We start from the raw sequence: 13,664 nt of genomic DNA, 5'->3' as shown, positions 1-13,664 counted from the left end.
ACTAACTTCCAGTTATAAAATAAGTTAAGTCACAGGGATGTGATGTACAGCATGGTCAATAATATTGTATAGCAAATTTGAAAGTTGCTAAGAAAGTAAATCTTAAAAGTTCTCATCATAAGACCAAAAAATGTGTAACTGTGTAGGGTGACAGACGGTAACTAGGCTTATGGTGGTGATCATTTTGCAATGTATACAAATGTCGAATCATTATGTGGTGCACCTGAAACTAATGTAATGTATGTCAATTATACTTCAATAAAAACACAATAGGGACTAGGCCGTGGTTTACAGAGATTATAAAGACTGCGTGGGAAACTGAAGAACATAACATGAGAACAGAGGTCTACTGGAAAAGAGTGTACTAAGGTTTAGGTGCCACCAAGCCCTCCTCAGGAAACTTCTAAACCGAGGAAGTGACTCTAAATGGTTCCTTATCGAATGTTGGCAATATCTATTTCATGTGGCTTTGTCTCCCAGCCATAGCCGACTAGACCAATCAACATAGAAATTGATCTGCAGCCTACGGGTGCCTTGATGCAAAAGTTATGCCCAAACACAACTGAGGGTAATTTGTTGGACCAGTTAAGATTCTAGAGTTACTAGAAGTATATGCAAGTAATGCACTCTGACAAAGAGCAACAACATAGCACTCAGAAGCAGAGGCAGAGAACACAATAAAGAAGCATTAGAATAGGCAACAACAGACATCTGCTTCTTTTTTTAAATATATATATATTTTTATTATTATGTTATGTTAACCACCATACATTACATCATTAGTTTTTGATGTAGTGTTCCATGATTCATTGTTTGCGTATAACACCCAGTGCTCCATGCAGAACGTGCCCTCTTTAATACCCATCACCAGACTAACCCATCCTCCCACCCCCCTCCCCTCTAGAACCCTCAGTTTGTTTTTCAGAGTCCATAGTCTCTCATGGTTCGTCTCCCCCTCTGATTTCCCCCCCTTCATTCTTCCCTTCCTGCTATCTTCTTCTTCTTCTTCTTTTTTCTTAACATATAATGTATTATTTGTTTCAGAGGTACAGATCTGTGATTCAACAGTCTTGCACAATTCACAGTGCTCACCATAGCACATACCCTCCCCAGTGTCTATCTGCTTCTAAGGGGAAAAGCACTAGGGTTTCTATGGAGTCCCTAGAAGAAGTCCAGTCTAATCATGGGCTCTCCTGTGTTTTTTCCTCCCTTCCATCCTTCCCTCTTTCTCTCTCCGTAAGGTAACTGGAGTCTTTTTTGTTCCTTAAAATCAAAGAGCCTACCAAACACAAAACAGTTATTCCAATCCCTTACTTCAGTGAGCAGCAGTTACAAAACAAACAGACAAAAGTAGGCAGCCAGGCATTCAATGATTTTTTTGAGAACCTGATCAGATACGTGATAGAAGATACAGAGCAAGCAAAACGGGGGGGTCCCCGCCCTCATGAGCATGGCACACAATCTCCATCAATTTTCAGAATTCTATCGGAATAAATACAGTGAATAATGATAATCTAAACCTGCTCAGGTTTCAGAAAGGACCAGGCATTTAGGTTGTATTTATAAAGTGATGACAAATATATCTTAACCTGCTGGTCAAATATACTAGAAGACTCCATGTAAAAAGGAGTAATTTAGAATTTCTAATATTGGCATTTCCTGTCTACATCAACCACCATCTTGTTTTACCCAGAAAAATAATTTAAAAGAAAATAACAGATTTCTTCCCTCTACTAGTCTCTGTGAGTTATAGGAAACAACATTTCAAATACTCTCTATATCATATAGCCTAATGCAGTCATATGTGAAAAGCAATTTCCTTGATGATGAATCATTTCAAATGAATAAAGCAGTTAAGAGAAACTGATTGTGAGGACCTACCACAGGTTTGAGGAGAAAAAATGCCAATGGGAAGGTAAGTGGAGGTTTTTGTTTATATAAAATACATAAAATTCAGAGAAAAGATAGGGAGAGAGAAACTAAAAGCATATGAAGGGACTTCGGGAGACAAAGAATGATTTATTACAAATATGATTTGTTTACAAAAATCACTCTTTGATACATTTATCAACTGAATTTACCTTTACATGCTTGAACTTGTTAGTCTGCTTACGAAAATATTTTTCTGGAACGGATGTTTAAATCTGAAATACGTCTTCATTACAAATGGAACTGCAGGTCGTTGCACTGCAAAGAATGTAACATCTCTTCGTTTTAACCAATTGATAAGAAGCAACAGAAACTCAATTTCATTTGTGTCAACATTCATTTGCTCATTTAGTCAGCAAACATTCATTGAGTATCTACAACATGCCAGACACAAATAAGGATTAGCCTGGCAGAAATGCATACAACCAACCACCCTGTATATGACATATCCCAGGGCAGATACATACACAAGGTGATGTGGGAAGACATTGTAACAGTTACCACTTGCTCAGTCATTCCCCTTTTGTTGAACATTAAAGTTATGTCCAGTTTTCATTATTATAAAATAATGCTATGATGAGTATCTTTGTAAAAAGTGATTTGAGGGCAGACCGTGGTATTCAGGATAGGTTCTTTAGGAAGAACCCCAGATGTGGATTTCCTGGGTTTTAGGTCATACATATCTTTAAAGTTCTTGTTGCAAACTGCAAAGGTGCTAACAAAAATGTTACACCAATTTTATTTTCATCAGCTGAGAAAATGCCCACTTAACTCATTCACTTCAAATGTGAAAAACAGCATCCAAAAATGTGATTGAAACTTTTCCTGATATACGTATCTGAGGTAAAATTTCTTACATAGAGATGTGTAATACAATTAATAACAATACTACAATATTTTAAATAATACAGTTTTTTTAATAATACAATTCTGGGGGTGATGTAGCCCCTGGGCCTGGAACTAACAGAAACCAACAGAAACACCCCAGTTGGGCAGTAACTGCAATAGTCCCAGGGAGAAATGATGTGGCCTGACCTAAGAGAGCTGCTTAAACACTGAAGGGAAGGGAAAACTAACATCATTTTTTAAAAAGATTTTTATTTATTTTAGAGAGAGAGCACGAGTGTGTGGAGGGGCAGAGAGAGAGGGACAAGCAAACCCTGCACTGAGCGTGGAGCCTGAGGTGGGGCTCGATCTCACAACCCTGAGATCATGACCTGAGCTGAAACCAAGAGTCACACGCTTAACCAATGGAGCCACCCTGGCACTCCTGAAAACTAATAATCATTTTTAAGTTTTGCCATCATGTATCCTTCTTCAATTATGTTTTTATTTATTTTTATTTTTTATTTTTTTAATGTTTTATTTATTTATTCATGAAAGTCAGAGAGAGAGAGAGAGAGAGGCAGAGGCAGAGGGAGAAGCAGGCTCCCCGCCTAGCAAGGAGCCCGATGAGGGACTTGATCCCAGGACCCTGTGATCATGACCTGAGCCGAAGGCAGACACTTAACTATCTGAGCCACCCAGGCGCCCCTTCAGTTATGTTTTTAAAATGGCACCACTACTGAAATGATCAGCCTAGTTCCTGCTTCTGTGTAAGGAGCACCTTTTCTGGTCAGGATTTTACTATTGTCTCAGTTAGCTGCTTTGTATATTTATAAGAAGGTGAAAAACAAAATTTCAAAAATGATCAAGGCAGCTCATAAATTCTACTGTGAGCTCCTTTTTCTAATCCCCGCCCCCCCACCTACTTTCTGTCTCTGTACTTTTTTAAAGTTGATAAGGTCAAACCCAAAAGAAAGAGGATGGCACCATATCCCAAAGATTCATTTTCAAACCCTAAGCTGAAGTTCCGGTCTCCTGTCATACCCTGTAACACATTTCCTCAGCTTTTATTTCAAATTCAAAATGCCCAGGACTGAGTTGCTACCTCATTCACACCCTGATTAACTTTTCTGAAGTCTCTAGACCTCTGTTGCCTTGTACGGTAGCCATCAGTCACATGTGACGACATTTAAATTAATTAAAATTAAATAAAGCTAAAAGTACAGTTCCTCAACCATGCTAGTCCCATTTCATGTGCTCAACCACCACATGCGCCCATTGCTACTGTGAAGGACAGCGCAGACATTACCCTGCGTCAATGCAGAAGGTTCTAGCAAATAGCACTGCTCTAGACTCTTCATTTAATTTTTTTTTTTTAAATCACATCTTTGGCATTTTAATGCCTTTTTGAAATGATAAATGATTTCTCTGCAGAATTATCAGTTTGATGATCACACCTACTCAATCCCATAACCAAGTATTTTCATGTAATTGCAGAAATGCTCTCAACCAAATTAAGAGTAAATCCAGATAAGGGCAATTCAGGAAAAACAAACACACACAAAATCAGCCAGTTCTAAGAATCCCTGTCTCAATTTTTGCTCTTATGACAGTCTCCAGGAAAAGAAAACCTTTTTCTCCCTTTTAAAAAATTATGGTAAAAAGCACGTAACATGAGACCTACTGTCTTAACAAATCAAGAGTAGAGTACAGAATTGCTCACTATAAGTACAGTGTTGTACAACAGATGTCTAGGACTTTTTTATCTTGCATAACCGAAACCTTATACCCATTGAACAACAACTCCACATTTCCCTCACCCCCCAGCCTTTGGCAATCACTACTTTGTGCTTTTTATGTAAGCATACTCTTCAGATCCCAGCTGAGATGCTCCTTACATAATCACCAGCCTTCCTGCCTCCTCGAACTATTCAGTTCTGTCTGCCGTGCAACTCCACCCTTGGTTGCCTCTATAACACTGGACCACCCACCCTACTGAGTCTTTGACCACTTGCACACTTTTCCTGAACATCCCCTGCATTTCTTTCATTAATATTCATTCGCTCAAGTGAGCATTCTCTTCCAGGGCTTACATCTTCTTTCCATAAAACCAAATTTACTGAGTTGTGTGATAGTCCCTGTTGCGGGGTGGGGGGTGGGGGTGCGGGTGGGGGAAGCTCATGTGAACTGAAAATGAGCAAGCCAGGCAACTGATTCCTGAATCTTGTTACTAGCTCAGAGCTAGCTCTTCTTGGCCCTGCAGGCTGGCTGTGGACCATTCTGAGCTGCTTGCGACATCATCTGTTTGTAATACTTGCACCTTAAAATCAACATGTTTAAAACCAATCTTCTGGGGCATCTGATTTTGGCTCCGGTCATGATCTCAGGGTCCTGGGATCGAGACCCACATGGGGCTCCCTGCTCAGCGGCCTGGGGGGGGTCCTGCTTCTCCCTCTCCCTCTGCCCCTCCCCCCGCTTGTTCTCTCTCTCTCTCTCTCTCTCTCTCTCTCAAATAAATAAATGAAATCTTAAGAAAAAAATCTTCAACATCAAACTCACTGTCCCTTCTCACTTTCCTGTCTGAGTCGTAAAATCACCGCACGCACCAGTAGCCTTGGCTCCAATGGAGAGTTATCTTTGTCTCTTCATCCTAGGAGCCTTCATTCAAACAACTGCCAAATCCTGTAACTGCCTTTTCCCATCCTCTCCACAGACCCTCCTCAGCCATAAGAGTTGAGAAATAGTTTCCTCTCACAACTGAAATTAATGTCAATTCAATGTCTTAGCTTTCCCTCTTGTGGGGGAAGATAACACATAAAAAATGCAAAGAATAATACAAAATGAGGTCTTAGTTTTATTTTTCTAATTAATTTTGAGGAGTAATACTGCCATATTTTCCTCTTTTTAAGTATAAACTGATATCTTATTCTGCAGAATCAAATGGCTTTGATCATACTAGCAATTCTTATACAATGGTCTTATTTTGTTTCTATGAAAATCTAAAATCCCAGGGCGCCCAGCTGGCTCAGTTGGTGGAGCATGTGATTCTTGATCCCAGGGTTGTGAGATAGAGCCCCAAGCTGGGTGCAGAGATTACTTAGAAAAGTGAAAAATTTTTTAAAAATGGAAGAAAATCTAAATTCCCAAAGCTAGCCCTTGAGTTTTTTTTAGCTGCATTGTCCATTACAATAGTCACATGTGGTTATTTCAATTTAAGTTAACCTTAAATAAAGTTAAAAATGTACTGCCCAAATTGCATTTGTCACATTTGAGGGTGTACAACAGTCACAAGTGGCTAGTGAGTGTCATGCCGCACAATGGAAATCGAGGATTTTTCTAATCATCGCCAAAGCATCTATGGTACAGTATTGCTCCGCAGCACCGCTTAATCCTGATTTTAGCAATTGGGATGATGCAAAGATATAAAATGGTTAAAATTTCAGGAATGAACAAAAGCGTAATAAACATGTAACTTTAGGGGCACCTCGGTGGCTCAGTGGGTTAAGCAGCCAACTCTTGATTTTGGCTCAAGCCATGATCTCAGGGTCCTGGGATCGAGCCCCACATTGGGCTCCACACTCAGCAGGGAGTCAGCTTGAGATTCTCTTTCTCCCTTCCCTCTGCCCCTCCCTCCACCACTCACGCTTTCTCTCTCTCAAATAAATAAATAAATCTTTTTTAAAAAAGTAACTATAGAAATAAAATAAAAATTGATTTGCCTATTAAAACTGGGAAACCAGCAACTATAATGGCAGTAAAGTTGGAAGACACCATTCTTCAGACTTAATTTGATGACAATGTTCAAATCACTATGTAAATAGAACAAAGTCTCTAAAATGTTGACTTTAGTGTTAAAAAATAAAAGGACATAGAAAATTTGAAGAAACTTTAAACAATAGTAAATTTAACTGGGCTTTGTTTTCAAAGGTCTTAGCAGTCACAGGATTTGTTTAAATTTTTTCCACAAAATTCCGTAATTTTTTTTTTTTAATTTATTTATTAGAGAGAGAGAGTGAGAGAGAGAGCGCAAGAGGGGGTAGGGTTAGAGGGAGAAGCAGACTCCCCACCGAGCAGGGAGCCCGATGTGGGACTCGATCCCGGGACTCCGGGATCATGACCTGAGCTGAAGGCAGTCGCTTAACCAACTGAGCCACCCAGGTGCCCAATTCCGTAATTTCAATCAAGAAAACTAGCTATAAAATAGGAACCCGAGACTCTCAGTTATGTGTTTTAAGTTTTACCAAGGGTTGTAAGGTCAAGAATGCTACCATGAGGAAAGTTTCTTTTTTCAGATATGTTATTATTGCTGAAAGAAGTTATGCTTGAAATTCATCAATGGAGATTATGCCTATTAAGTCATTATCTGCTAGAAAACAAAACACTGAAAGGATGAAGATTATATTTAGAAAACTGGTGCTTCTTCTTTTGACCTGTAACAGCTAAGCAATTTACCAGATAACTTTATATAAATTAATCCCAATAGAAAATTCAGATACTTGGAAGTCAGGAGTTCTTAAAATTATGAGTTTTTAGGGGTAATCAACAAATTACTTGGCCCTCTAAAGCTGACTACCCTGGAGAATTAAAGTGCTGCACCTCCTGCTCCTAAATACTTTTAAATTATTAAATTTCATTTTCATGTATCTCATCCATTTATCATGGGAAAGCAAAACACACGCACATTCTATTTATTAAAATGTAAAAACTACTTGTGAATTTATCTCTTTGGGAGAGAAATATCGAGTAATATGTATCATTAACTTTACCCAGAGACACTTAGAGGTTTTTAAAATCTTCAACATATAAAAATTACGGCAAAACATAAATTTGACTCCACGCGCACACTGATCCCATAGCTTTTATTTTATTATTATTTTTATTTATTTATTTTTAAAGATTTTATTTATTTGACAAAGAGAGACACAGCAAGAGAGGGAACACAAGCAGGGGGAGTGGGAAAGGGAGTGGAGCAGGGAGCCCGATGCAGGGCTCGATCCCAGGACCCTGGGATCATGACCTGAGCTGAAGGCAGATGCTTCACGACTGAGCCACCCAGGCGCCCCTGATCCCATAGCTTTTAAAGATAGCCTGAGGGGGCGCCCGGCTGGCTCAGTTGGTAGACCATGTGACTCTTAATCTCAGGGTTATGAGTTCAAGCCCCACGTTGGGTGTGGAGCCTACTTAAAACAAAATAAGAAATAAATAAATAAATCCCGAGAAGGCAATTTAATACCTTCAACATTTGTTTTTGTAACACAACAGCGACAAAACATCTTCCACACGAAACAAGTGCCCCAAACAAAATTTTTAAGTGTGACTATAATAAGAAAGTCCACTGCAGTGATCAACACAAATAGTACATTTCAGTTGCTGAGTCGCCTTCTATTCTTTACAGGTGTTTCACTTTGGCACAAACCACTGCAGGAAGGGCAGAGATGGGTAGGGGGCTCTATGCTATGAGATAATGCTGATGACATTTTTTTGTTCCTTGGCAGACACTTTCAGGGATACTGACTGGGTTTAGAGAAATCGATGACATTACATATTTCAGAGGAAAAAGGGCAAATGGAAAGGAACACAGAGATTAAAAACTATCACTACCTAAATGAGGAAAGAACAAGCTTGAAGATTAATGGTAACAGACTGGTCAATTTTACAGTAAACTCAAATTTAAATTTCTGTAATGATCTGGAATATACATTATGTTCCCACCACCCAAATGGCCTAAAAGACAATTTAACGAAGTTGTGACTTCTCCTACACTAGATTAAAATATGTATTGACCTGCATGATATTATAATAACTGAGATCTAAGGTCATTTTGTGAGAAAAGATCTGGTAGCAGAAAATGCAATAGCACCAAGATTGGGAATCTTTCGAATCCCACCCAAGTCTCTCCTATTACTTGGAGCTAGGGTGTGCAAAGAACCGCTGGGTATCAGGACCCCAACCAGGCATCACAGCGAGTGGTAGAAATGCACTGATAGTCCAAAGAGCACTCAAAATTCCCCTTCAGAGGTGGGAGATCCTGCCTCATTTTCAGGGCCCGAGACCAGGAGTGGACTCCTTTTCACAGACTTAGAAAAACGAAGCCTATCAAGTCCCTCTGTCACTAATAGCTCCAACCCTGGGTAGAGTCACTTGAAGAACAAGGCAAAGACCTTGTTAACTGTAAATTTCAGTGATTCTTTACCAACACATACTGGCTAAAATTTTAACTTGAAATCTCAAAACACTTCCACCAAAAGCAATGCACTTATCCAGTGTATTTTTTTGTAAAGATTTTATTTATTTATTTGGGGGTGGGGAGGAGCAGAGGGAGAGGGAGAAGCAGACTCCCTGCTGAGCAGGGAGCCCAACATGGAGATTGACCCTGAGACCATGACCTGAGCCAAAGGCAGATGCTTAACCAGTGACTGAGCCACCCAGGCACCCCCTATCCAGTGTATTTTAGTGATTTCTTTACCTTCTCATTCCCCTGCTAAGCTGTCAGCTCCAGGTGGGCCTGGATAGTGCCTTGTTCATCTTTGAGTATTTGAACTTAATACATTCTACAGTGTGAGGCAAACATCTGGTCCATTTTTGAAAGTTTTATGTAATGACCATTTGAATAACAGTATTTTTTTTCTATTTCATTTTTCAAAAAATTAGTTCCAAGAAATGAGACATCATGATTAAGCAACTCTCACTAAAAAACCCAAAAAACCTTGGTGTGCCATTTGGTAGGGACCATTTGGTAAATTTGTTTTACCAACAGTGGGCCTAAAGATAGACTAACTCACCTACTGAGTAGGACTATTATCTAGCAGAAATCAGTAATAATATTGCTGTAGTAGATGCAGTCAAGTACACAAAGATGAATGGGCCTCATCCCATCAGTAAAATAATTAAACACGTATATCTAGATAGCAAAGGGTAGCTAATGAGTTAAATTTGCACTGCAGTGTAGCTGAATTTCTAAATGAGCTTTCCCTTGGCTAGTAACAAAAATCTCTTAAATTTTATTCATTAGAACACATGGTGAACTCCATGCAAAGTGCAGGCAAGTTTTTCTATTTCTATACAGACTATGAAATAGCAAACTTGTAAAAACAAAAGGACCACCAGCACCCCATACAACCACAGACTGACACCGACTTATAAAGGTAGAAATATTGAAAACAAATATGGGAGGGATGCCTGGGTGGCTCAGCTGGTTAAGCATCCGATTCTTAATTTCTGCTCAGGTCATGATCTCAGGGTTGTGAGATTGAGCCCCATGTCAGGCTCTGTGCTGGGTGTGGAGCCTACTTAGGATTCTCTCTCTTTCTCTCTCAAAATAAAATAAAATAAAGTAAAATAAAATAAAATAAAATAAAATATGGAGCTGGGATAGTCTTTAAACTACATGAGTAGCATCATACTACTAACTAATCCTTTAAACTGGAAGTAAATCTAAAATCATACTAATGGGGTGCCTGGGTGGCTCAGTTGTTAAGCGTCTGCCTTCGGCTCAGGTCATGGTCCCAAGGTTCCTGGGATCGAGCCCCACACCAGGCTCCCTGCTCATCGGGAAGCCTGCTTCTTCCTCCCCCACTCCCCCTGCTTGTGTTCCCTCCTTGCTGTGTCTCTCTCTGTCAAATAAATAAATAAAATCTTTTAAAAAAATAATAAAATAAAATCATGTTCATGTCCAAGGCCATCCAGAGGCAAGCAGCAAAGAACACACATCCTTTTCCACTTTCCATGCAATGTCACAAAGTAGCATAAATCAAGTTAGTTTCACCTATAATTAAAAATCGGTAGTTTTTTTTTTTTTAAAGATTTTATTTATTTATTTGACAGAGGGAGAGCAAGAGAGCTGGGGGGTGGGGAGAGGCAGAGGGAGAGGGAGAAGCAGACCGCCCCCCCGCCGGCTGAGCAGGGATCCTGACATGGGGCTCCATCCCAAGACCCTGAGATCATGACCTGAGCCGAAGGCAGACGCTTAGCCAACTGAGCCACCCAGGTGCCCCTAAAAATTGGTAGTTCTAATATGACAGGTCTTTTCCATATTCTGCAGAATTTAGATATATTTGAACCAGTGCTTCCTGAGACTCTGCTTTCCCTTTTTTATGTCTATTGAAATTCTACCCATTCCTCCTTTAAGACCCAGCTCAAATATCATCTCCTTTGGTCTCCCCTCCACTCCTACCTATTCCCAAGACCTGCTATGAATTTAAACTTATTCTTCTTAAGATTCACAATTGTGTTTCTCTCTCTTATAGCTATTAACATATATCATTATCTTATCACTCCTTTCAAATAATAAATAAGCTCCTTAAAGAGCAGGATCAATTTCTGATACAGTATCTATGTATTACAGCACAGCAACATTAAATTATAGGGTACTTGTATATTTGTTGAACTGAACTAAGGAGACAGGAGTCTGGTACAGATTTTTCTTTTCCTTCAACAGGGCAAGAGCATCCTGTGGACTTGAGGCCATTCTCTGTATTCTTATTGAGAAACAACAGTAAGTTAAACTAATAAACATAGTCCTGGACATCAATCCATTACCTTCCTTGTGCCCCCTGGGTTTCTTTTGTGACACTTTTTCCTGTTTATATTCTTATATTGATAAAACAAATAGTACCTTACATTTCCCATAATTTGTAATATTTTCTAGAAGTCAGTAATAATATTATTACATGCTGTGACACTAATCTTGAACAATAAACGCTCCTATATAAGCTTTTCAGTGTTGAGCACTTTTTTTTTAGAGATGCAGAACTAAGAAATACACTTGCTGAACATGCTATTAAAATTTTGGGCTCAAGCCCAAGACAATGAGGAGAGAACTATTACTTTTTGTATCTGAGATAATGCGAGTCCATAATAACTACCACAGACAATATACTTTTCTCCTACCAATGACAGGATCTCTCTCCAAGTCCCGCAGAAGTATTAAGAGAAGGGCTTTACTTCTCTACAATGTTTAAAGTTTTGTATTGTGTAATAATAAAAACTCTTCTTGATTTTAGAACGTTTTACTATTAAAATTAGGTCCTAATTAGATCAAAAGAAATTAAAAATGGGAGTTTTAGAAAGTTAAGACTCCCATTAGAGACCATTACAGTTACATAATATTCTGATAATAGTACATGGTCGATAGGACTAGTCTTGAAGAAACAAAAAAATATGCTGTGAATGTAGTTCCCTTGGTATATGAGGGAAATCTAGTTTTGTTTTTTACAGATTTACTTATTTGAGAGAGAGAGAGAACACGCAAGGGGAAGGGGCAGAGGGAGAGTCTGAAGTCTGAGAGAGGGAGAGGGAAAAAGGAGAGTCTGAGCACGGAGCCCTGAGATCAAGATCTGAGCCGAAACCAAGAGTCAGACGCTTAACCAACTGGGACACCCAGGCACCCCAGGGAAACATAGTTTTAAATCAAACTTCTAAACTCAGCATCTACAGCCTAGGTTGTAACAAAATCAAAAGGCCTTTAGGTTATTCTAATGGAACAAAGGATGCCAGGACAGTTTCCAGATCTTTCAAAACACAATGATTAACAAAATACAAATCACTTGCTTAGCTTAGAGGAATCAGGAGGAAAGCATTAAATACAATTGATTTCTAGAGATTTACAAAATGTAAGCATTTTAGCCACTTGAAAACCAATCCTGCTTTACACACTTAGTCAAAAATAACAAGAAACTTATGTTCTAATTTAAATGGAGAAAGTACCTTTCACACAGCCTCCCAGGAACACAACAGCTGAGCAAATTAAAGTATGTTTGCTTTTACATCGAATTATATTCAACTTCAGTTGTAATGAAATTTAAAAGAAAAACAGAAGTTTTTGTTTAGCTTTGAAAGGAACAGTTGTATTTTAATTTTTGCCTGGAATAGAAAATCTGATCTGAATAATAAAATAATCAGAATCTGATAGTTCATTCCCATTAACTTCATTTCTGTCCAATGGTATCAACCCCTAAGTCTATAAACAGAGAAATACAAAATTGTGCTTTAATGTACACAGGTAAATTTAAAACCTATTGTAATTAGAATTAAAACCATGAGTTGCTATGCTCATTTTTTATTATTTATTTCTTATATATATTTTTATACTATAATATTTATATTTATATTATTATTTATTTGTATTATTATTTATTTTTTGTTTTTTTATGTATGCTCATTTGTTTATTTAGTTTAAAGAGAGATAGAGAGCACATGTGTGAGTGGGGTGGGGAGGGGAAAAGGGAGAGGGCGAATCTCAAGCGGACTCCCCAACCGGGAGATTATGACCTGAGCCGAAACCAAGAGTCAGACACTCAATGGATGGAGCCACGCAGGCGCCTGTTATGCTCATTTAAATGGATGGTTCACAAACTTTTTTGATATCAGGACCTCTTTATACCAAAAGTTATCAACCCCAAAAGCTTTTTTATGTAAGTACTATCTATCCATAATTACATTTAAGAAATGAAACCAAAGAACATTTTGAAGTACTTATTCATTTAAAAGTAAAAACAGGGACACGTGGGTGGTGGCTCAGTCGGTTAAGCATCTGCCTTTGGCTCGGGCCATGATCCTGGAGTCCCAGCATCCAGTCCGGCATTGGGCTCCCTGCTCAGTGGGGAGCCTGCTTCTCCCTCTGCCCCTGACCCTGCTCTCATGCTCTCTCTCTCTTTCACTCTCTCTCTCAAATAAATAAATAAAATCTGTAAAAAAAAAGAAAAATAAAAAAAGAATAAACCCATTACATGTTAACACAAATGAATTCTTTGGAAACTATAGACAATAGCAAAAAATCACCGAGAAGAGGAGCATTATTTTACATTTGTGCAAATATCTGGCTTAATTAAAAAGAACTGGAGTCTTGTATTTGCATCTGCAATTCAAAATGCTGCTATCTGTTGTAGTGATTGCACAACATGAATAAAATC

At 38.7% G+C, this 13,664-nt stretch overlaps 1 protein-coding gene across 2 annotated transcripts in view; it reads right to left on the bottom strand.

Annotated features, from left to right (window-relative positions):
- Positions 1–13,664, bottom strand: part of SESN3 (sestrin 3) — a 75,760-nt gene that overhangs the window by 32,145 nt on the left and 29,951 nt on the right. Inside the window, exon 1 of one of the 2 annotated variants that reach the window (XM_035009350.1) lies at positions 2,082–2,099. The exons of the other annotated variant lie outside the window; for it this stretch is intronic. The gene's annotated coding sequence lies outside the window, so the exon portion shown is untranslated. Of the gene's footprint in view, positions 1–2,081; positions 2,100–13,664 lie in introns of those variants that run through there. 2 annotated transcript variants of the gene reach the window in all.

The sequence above is a fragment of the Mirounga leonina genome, unplaced genomic scaffold (assembly GCF_011800145.1).
Source record: "Mirounga leonina isolate KUSES-001 unplaced genomic scaffold, KU_Mleo_1.0 Mir_153, whole genome shotgun sequence".
NCBI lineage: Eukaryota > Metazoa > Chordata > Mammalia > Carnivora > Phocidae > Mirounga > Mirounga leonina.
The sequence above is the reverse complement of the archived record's forward strand: the minus strand, read 5'-3'. Positions and strand labels throughout refer to the sequence as shown.